Genomic DNA, 8,473 nt, shown 5'->3' with positions numbered 1-8,473 from the left:
AGAATGAAGAACATGCTTTATAACGCTTGGTTATACAAAAATATATTCACACAAACAACTGTTGCAGTAATTATTTATGATTAAAAATATGAATGTTGTGGTGACTTTGCATGAAAAGTCTAGTATATGTCAATTGTTTTATTCATGATAAACAGATCATTTAGTTGGAAAAATCCCATCTGCCTAGATATATCTCTTATTATTTATGAGAACCATGTTTAGGAATGCAGGCAGCACATGTGCATAATTAATCCTGAAGAGAATTAGACATTGTTTGATTCACAGCTGAATGCAATTAGCATTAGGAAGTTTACATATGTTGGCAATAACACAGATTAGCAACTAAAGTGCTTGTTAAAAAATTTAACCTGAGGCTGCTGGAGCAGACCTCTCTTAATGATGCTTTAAATGTTGTTGATGAAGTAATAATCAATTTTGTTTTATAAATAGTAAATCAAGAATTTAGGTCTAATTAGCAGTGCTACAGATCACTTCACTTACATATCCAATATACATGTGATGTGTGCTATGAACTTTCTTTGAGTCTGATGTGCAAACAGTTGTTCAAGGGAAAGATTTGATCCCTTTTGTAGGAAAAAAAATTAAGTCACAGATGGAGAAGAATGAGATGTCTGAGATAAGAGTTGACTCTGTGCTAGTGGCACTCAAGAAGAGAAGAGTTTTTCCTTTGTCTTTCTAGAGCTTTTTAACTGAAGGATGGAAAACAATGCCTTGTCTGCCTTTTAAAAATATAATAATTAGATTATAATTCACAGACTGTGAAACGAAGTCCTCTAATGGAGAGGGAGGAGGAAGAGAGAATGTAAGTGATGAAAATGAGGAGGCAAAGTAAAATTGAGCTGTAATTGTTTTCACTTCAACTTTAAGAAGTTCAACATTAATTAAAATGTTTCTGCACCACTCACCACCAGATTGGCACAAGAAGGGACTGGCTGGTATGTGCAGCTGCTGACTGGCAGGGATGTCAGTGAGACTACTGCCAGGAAGGCTACAGCTTGACACACACATACAGACATATATATATCCTAAGGACTATGTTTCAATTAGGGCAAGCAATTCTTTTTATTCAAGTAACAAGCTTCTGCTCCCATCCAGGTAAGAAATTAATACTGCTCTGAAATAACTGATGACAGTTTGAAAATTATTGAGAGAGATAGCTCTGCCATTATTAAGCTTAGGGGTGTTTTTCTTCTCATAGCTCTAAACTACAGTAGTTTATGCAGGCGATTTTCAAAGGGGCAAATGACAGATAGGCATCCAACTTACACTGAAAGTCAATGGAAGTTTGATTCCTAAAGATCTTTTCTTCCTCCTGCCCTGGATATATAAATTTCTGATTCTGCAAACATTGGTGTGAATGCATGTTCATTAGGATGCACTGGGTAAGGCCCCATAATCCTTTGCACGATGGCTGTTCCAGCAGCACACATGGAGAAGACTGTACTAACTGCTGAGTGAAACTAGTACAGACCTTTCCTTGAGTCATCATCCCCGAACAACAATGGAAGACACTTTGCAGTCAGCCTCTGAAGACTCGCTCACTTACCTTTTTCGCTACCACTGAAGATGTTAAGCAAGTGAAAAAACCTAATTTAAAAAGAAAAACAAAGGGAACTAATTTCCAATATGCCAACATTTGGAAGCTGGTCACTGTGTGCTTGTGCAAAGATTCAAGAAGATGCATATTAACATCTGAAGAGCCGCATGGGACTTTGGAGCTGCAGGTTGGCCACCCCTGACATAGAGGGAACACTTGCCCAGCAGCCAAGCTCCTCATAGCCATCATTCCCTGCCTCAGGAAATTGGTCTGAATTCCACCCTGGGGAGCTGTATAGTTCCCCTTTCTCTCAATGAGGAGGTTATGTACCTCCAGGGCACGTAACTGAGTGCAGTGAGTTGCCTACATGTAGCCAACAAGCATGTGGTGAAGGAGAGTTGGTGAACTCTTGTTTCTTATGTATCTGACTCAGGGCCGCATGTTATGTACCTCTACCATCTCTGGATCAACCCCATACAGTGGGGATCTACCTACATGAACAAATAAAGAGGAGCAGCCCACCTTTTGCCTAATATCCTAGTGGTTAGGGCATCTCCCCAGGAAATGGAGGACTGTGGTGTTGGCACCACTTGGCCTGAGGTGGTTTAAACCTACATCTTCTTCTTCCAAGAAAATTGCCTTAACTATGGGCTCAGCAGGACTGAATTCATCCTCCAGTTCTCCTGTTGAAGCTAGGTGACAAGATAGAAAAGAATGCAGGAGTCATCGGAGGAGGAGATCCATGTGAAATGGGCCATGTAGGATGAAGCCTGACGTGGTAGTCCAATGAGAAAGGCACTCTGCTGGGAGAGAGAGACTGCTGATTTCTGGTTTGAATGCTGCTTATGCAATTTAGTAAGATGCATAAACAGCATTGAAAACAAGACAAAACAGAGGGTTTCCTTCCTCTCTCCTTGCCCTTTTCTGATTTGGGGTTAGAATTTTAGTTTTCAGGAGCTCAAACAAGGTGGAATATGATTGCAATATGAAAGCTGCCTAAGTGAACCTTGGATGACTAAAACGCGCAACAGGATGTGGGATCAATCTACCAAGTGCACTTACAGTTAGCAATCCTGACTACATATTGAGGCTAGGTGGATCCTTCCTATGGGATCAACAACAAGAAGGTAGAACAATAAATGATGGGTATTTAAAATGTTCACTACATTTTCACTATTAAACCACATAATTTAACATATAGTCATGTGAGGTTTGGGGTCTGAGTCATGATTAACCCTTAGGGTTGGCAATGCCAGAAGCAGGACCTGAATTTATTTACAGAAAGATTCTGTGAAAAGTGTTCCCTTGATCCAAACATGACTCTCAGCATGTTACAGGGCCAGACTTTACAGGAAGAGAGAATTCTGCCAGAATTGGCAATAGTCAGATGCATTTTCAGCTGTTTCTAAGCCATTTTGCTTTTTTATTTTTATTTGGCTGATAAGGCACAGAACACCTACTGATGTGTTCCATAGTGCATACTAAGTGAAGTAACCTGTAGTATGGTTACTGGAACTAGAAGGCCATATTGATTATGATTCAAGTGTGAAGGTTTCAGGTCCCTAGGCTTCAAGGAATGATGGCCTCATCTTGCCAATTCCTTGGTTTAGCAAAACACTTAAGTAGATGCTTAACTTAAAAGATGTACTTAAAATGCATCCATTTAAAACTTTTTTTACTGAATAGATGTGCAAAGCAAACTAGGTTTTAACTTTACCATATCAACTAGTGACCAAATAGAGATTATAGATAATCAGTATCACTGGAAACCTAGTAAGATTTAGAGTACAGTCTTAAAATTTAGATTGAATATTAATAACTAAGGGACATTGAAATGATAGCGTGGACTGGTAAGTCCAAGGGTACAAAGTAAAAAAAACTGCTGATTTGTTTCCATCAAAATCACAACTGAGAAAAATGATTTAAAATATGGAGTCTCCATTTTTATCTTTTCTGATAAAAAAATAAAGATCTTTTCTGATCTTTTCCACAAATTCAGTGATACCATGAAACTAAAAATATCCATTTCTTCATTCATTTCCTTTTGTTCAGCCAATGTACATGCTATTTTGCTATCGTTATATTTGGTTTTAGAACTGGAAACTGGAACAACAGCATTATGAATTTAACAGAGACTAACCCAGGTGAGCATCATTATTTGCACAATACATACATAATAACAGTATCAGATCATTATATTTTCAACTAATTACAATAATGTGAATTATTCTGTATAAAGTAGGATGAGATGTCACAGCTTAAATTATTCCATGTTGTCTTTAGGAGGACAAACATTTGTTGTTGACAAGTATTTGATCTATCTCATAATTCTGTCACTGCGACAAACTAAAACTATATTTTATTCTCTAGTTCTGTGATCTTTTACCTAGATAAGAACCAACACCTGGCATCTTTTCAATTTTTCTTTTTTTCTTTACATCAGTGGCAAAAGTTAAAAAGATAACATGAAAAGAAAGATGAAAAAGGAATGCTGTTCAAATTGAAGGACTGTAGTTTCAAGTTTCAATCCTGTATCAAAACATCTCCACCTTATCTTCTTTCCCAGTCATCACAAATGAGGAGTACAAAGAAGTACACAAACATCAGTACAATACTGTATGTGTACTGCTATCCAAAAATCACAGTTACAAAATTATACCTGACATATCAAAAACTGACAGTCACATCCTCAAGATTTTCTTCTGTTCGTTCCCGTGGACCTTCTTTATTAATAAATCTGACACATAAAAAGCATCTGTATGACTAAAGTGTCAGTTACTGGAAAGACCGTTTTGATCTACTCCTTAACTTTTAGAAGAAATATTCTCTTTTTCATGAAGACAGGATCCGTTCACTCATTGCCAGCTTTCAAATGACCACCTCTTGAAGTTTAATTTTAAGTTTTAAATAAATATTGTATGCATGCAGAATAATTATGATGCTCTAGAGAGATACTGTATAATGACATTGATTCTTTTTATCTAAATATGCCAAACCCTTGAGGCACAAAGTCTGTATTTGCCACAGATACATAAAGCTTCATTCTACATGTTAAATTACAGTGGGTTGTTCATGTTTCTATCATTAAGTTGGTAGTGGCACCTCCATTGTAAGCTCCAATTTTCTGGAGTTTAAAACTTATTGGTAAAAATTTGCTCTGGTCTAACACTTGGCATGTAAGGTGTCAGCTCTGGAATGAATACTTTATTTTAAAAAAGAATAATAAAAATATCCTGTTAGTGCATTGTAGGCTTACTAAAATGGGTAAAAGTTTATTAATTCTGGAGACTTGTTTCCACTTATAAATTAAAATAAGTATTACATTTTATAAATACTTTCTAATAAAAAAATAAGGTTGCTTATAGAGGCTAAAAAAAGGCAACTGAAATAGCAACATTTTAAGTCTGAAAATCATTTTTTATACAGGCAATAGACTTTTCATATACATACTATATCTACATAGGTGCTACAACTGATTCAATACTGATTGAAATACCACAATGGATGCCAAGGTATTGTCAAGAAGTAAATATGTGTGCATGAAGGTATGCAATAAATGCACATTTTATTTCTGGTTCATTTGCCAGCTAATCAGACTTTTACTGGGGAAACAGTGATTTCATTAATATGCAAACATCTAATCACAAGGTGTATATATATATATCTATATATATGTAGTATTAGCACTACCACATAGGCAACAAGCGCATTTAGTAAGCATATCTTTCGAAAGATTCTCATCTCTCATCTAACTAAGTGGTAGTAGTGGTACAAAACTTCCTGGCCTGATGCCAAGTGTGGCATTTGGGGTCGACTGTAATATAGTTCATCATCACCAACTAGTATTACATAACATTTAAAGCCCATATTTTGGCTTAAGATATGAAAGCTTCTGTTACTGCTATTACCGATACTGCCACTAGTATATAGCAGTATCTAAATATCATATTTAAAATCAGGACAATAGGGTTTTTCTAGGCCAAGTCTGCACTCCTTACTTTCACAAAAATTATACTGAAATTTTGAATGTTACATTTTTTAAGGCTAACTAACACATAGGAGATTAGAGGTCTCATAGTACATTCTATGCATGTAGAAAACACCCAGTGAGTTCAATTTATGTTCTGAGTATGTAATGAAATATATCCTGAGGTTACAATTCACATATAAGCACAGACACTCAAACCCAAGTAAAAACTGACTTTTGGAGAAGTCTAAGAGGAGGGAAGAATGGAAACTTGCCCACTTGTAGTCTCCAGTCTGAACCAGAAGTAGCTTTTCAAATGCACCCAATATATGTTTGGTCAAAATGGTTACTTTCATAGAAACTGTGTTGTGTTTTTCCATTCCTTAGAACAGAGCTGTCCAACCAGAAGCCCACAAGAGGTTTAGTTGCAGTTCCCATGCTCCTGCCAGCTGTTGGTCCCCACCATCACTCTGGCTCCCCCTCCCTCCTCCAGCTATTGTTTCTTGCCTCCACCTCAGGGGACAGGGCAGTGCAGTAAACAGTTCAGGATGCTGAGAGTGAGTACAGGGACATGTGCAGAGCAGGTGGGGTGGGGGGGATGTGACTGCATGTGGGGAGTCATGACTGCATGTGGGGCAATAGTGGAAGGGGTGCCCATGGGGGTGCACGTTGCAGTGGGGAGGGGGGAGGGAATCACACTCGGGTGCCTGCATGTTGCAGGCTGATGGGAATTAGACTTTTGTGCATGTATGTTGTGGAGTGGTAGAAATTGCCCCATAGTGCAGCAGGAGGTGAGGCACCTGATGCAGCAGCAGAGGGCTGTGTGCCTGTGTGGGGACGTAATGTGGCAGAGGGTGTGGAAAGGGGAGTGTGTACATGGCCCATTGACCTGTGGCTTGACTGGCACAGCCCGCAAAGCATGCCGCTCCTGCTGGTGCAGTCCCTATGGTATGTAGCCCCCTGGAGCTTAGAAGCTGGACAGATAGAATAAACCTATTCACCTGGATATATTCAAAGATAGTTAAGAGCCCAAATCCAACACACATCACCCCTTTAGGTAATTATTTCCTCCAAACCTCCATCAATCAAGCGACACCTACATATGTTGAGGGTTTTTGATAGGACCTCTTCAAGTTGTATGAATTGAACTATAAGTGCAGAAAGCACTCTATGTTTCATTAATATTCATCACAAATTAACAAAAGCTCTTTACTCCACACAACCAACATAGTGTTCAGCCTTATTTTTCTTTCAATAGATTTTGCTGCTTTTGTGGTTTTTCATTTATTTCTAAGTTTCTTAGAATTTTATACACTATATTTTGCAATTGTGTATCTAAAACATTTTTATGCAATAAAGCTAGCCATGGCATAATAGTAGTTGGTTAAGTAGCCTAAACCAAGAGATGCACATACTTTCTTCTATACTTTTTACAATGTGCTGAATCTTTCAATTTCACTCGCATTGAAATGAAAGATAATTTAGTTTTTCTGCTCTAAGTTTTGATCCCTTTTAATTACTACAAAAATCTTGTGGGCCATTTTTCTTTTCATTTTTTAAAGTTTCCACAATGGGAAACTTTCCCGGTCAAGAAATATCATGAGTTAGCTCTATTAGCAATATTCAAACAAAGTTGACTGTCCTTGTTTTCAATATTCTGGGTGCATCTACATGAGATGCTTGAAGCACAGTTGAATACATCTACTGTGCATTAGCACATCATGGCGAAAGCCATGCTAATGCACTATTGCGCAGTACAATTAGTTTACTGTGCCTTAATATCATCTAAAAGACATGCACCACTGATAAGTTAGTACCTGTCATTACACATACTAACTTAATGTGCCTTAATTACAGCCCATTAATGCATATATAGATGTGCCCCCTTTTTCTTTTCCTTCTTTTCTTCTTTTTTTTTTTTTGTCTAAGAAGCCCTTCATTATTAATTCATTTAGTATTCGTTGCAATTAAACTGAGTGTTGTTTTGTTATTATGTTACTGTGTCAAGGATTTTTACAAGCATTCAATTACACAAAACTATTTACAATTTACTGTTCTTAATACAACTCGCATTGGAAATCCACTACTAGTGAAATGACCCAATAATACAATGAGGTTTATATGATTGCAGCACGTAACTGTAAGAGATATCATTTGCCTCTGAAATGTTAATATTATCGTATTTATTCAAATATAAGATGAGGGCGTTTTTCCCCCATAAGCTTGGGGGAAAAAGCCCCTCATCTTATATTTGCATACCAGCCAAGACCCCACCTCCCTGATAAAAATAATTTCTATCATTAAATTGCTGGTAGAAAGAACATGTGCTCCATCACGAAAACCAACTATGAAGTTGACTGAATGCAACCCATGCTAAGCATATCCATAAAACACCCAGCCCACACTGAGCAAACACACTGATGGGAACCTTTGTGTATGCGGCCCTTAAAAATAACAGGTAGGTGTTACCTCCACAGGGAATTTGCACTGGGCCTGGAGGTACTGCAATACCAGGCCAGCACCAGGAGGACCAGAGCCAGCCCTGACCTGCCCCCTCCCCCCTGCACAACTCCCCTTGGTGCCAAAAATGCGACATTTAATCTTAGCCAAAAGGCCAAGATACTCATGGAAACCTTGACAGGACAGGTCAGTGCAGCCTACCTGAATAAAATATAGCATATATTGGGCATTTGTACATATGCTTGTGCCACAGCGCTGGACACTTTTAAAAGCCCCCAGCACTTTTAAAGCATCTGGTGCTATGTCGCATGCAGTTGTATAAGTGGCGAAATGTGTGTCAGCCCACAGAAAATAGTGGCTGCATGTTTTTGAACTAAAACCCATCAAAGGTGTATTAATTCAAAAGTGCACCACCACCATTTTCTGTGCACTGATGCACATTTTGCCACTTATACAACTGCACATGATGCAGCGCAGTGTGCATCAGC

At 38.1% G+C, this 8,473-nt stretch overlaps 1 pseudogene; it reads right to left on the bottom strand.

Moving 5' to 3' along the window:
• Positions 1 to 8,002: 8,002 nt before the first annotated feature.
• Positions 8,003 to 8,152, bottom strand: LOC112550282 (annotated as a pseudogene).
• Positions 8,153 to 8,473: the final 321 nt, after the last annotated feature.

The sequence above is a fragment of the Alligator sinensis genome, unplaced genomic scaffold (assembly GCF_000455745.1).
Source record: "Alligator sinensis unplaced genomic scaffold, ASM45574v1 scaffold65_2, whole genome shotgun sequence".
Lineage (NCBI taxonomy): Eukaryota > Metazoa > Chordata > Crocodylia > Alligatoridae > Alligator > Alligator sinensis.
Note: the sequence above shows the minus strand (reverse complement) of the source record. Positions and strands in the feature narration are given on the sequence as shown.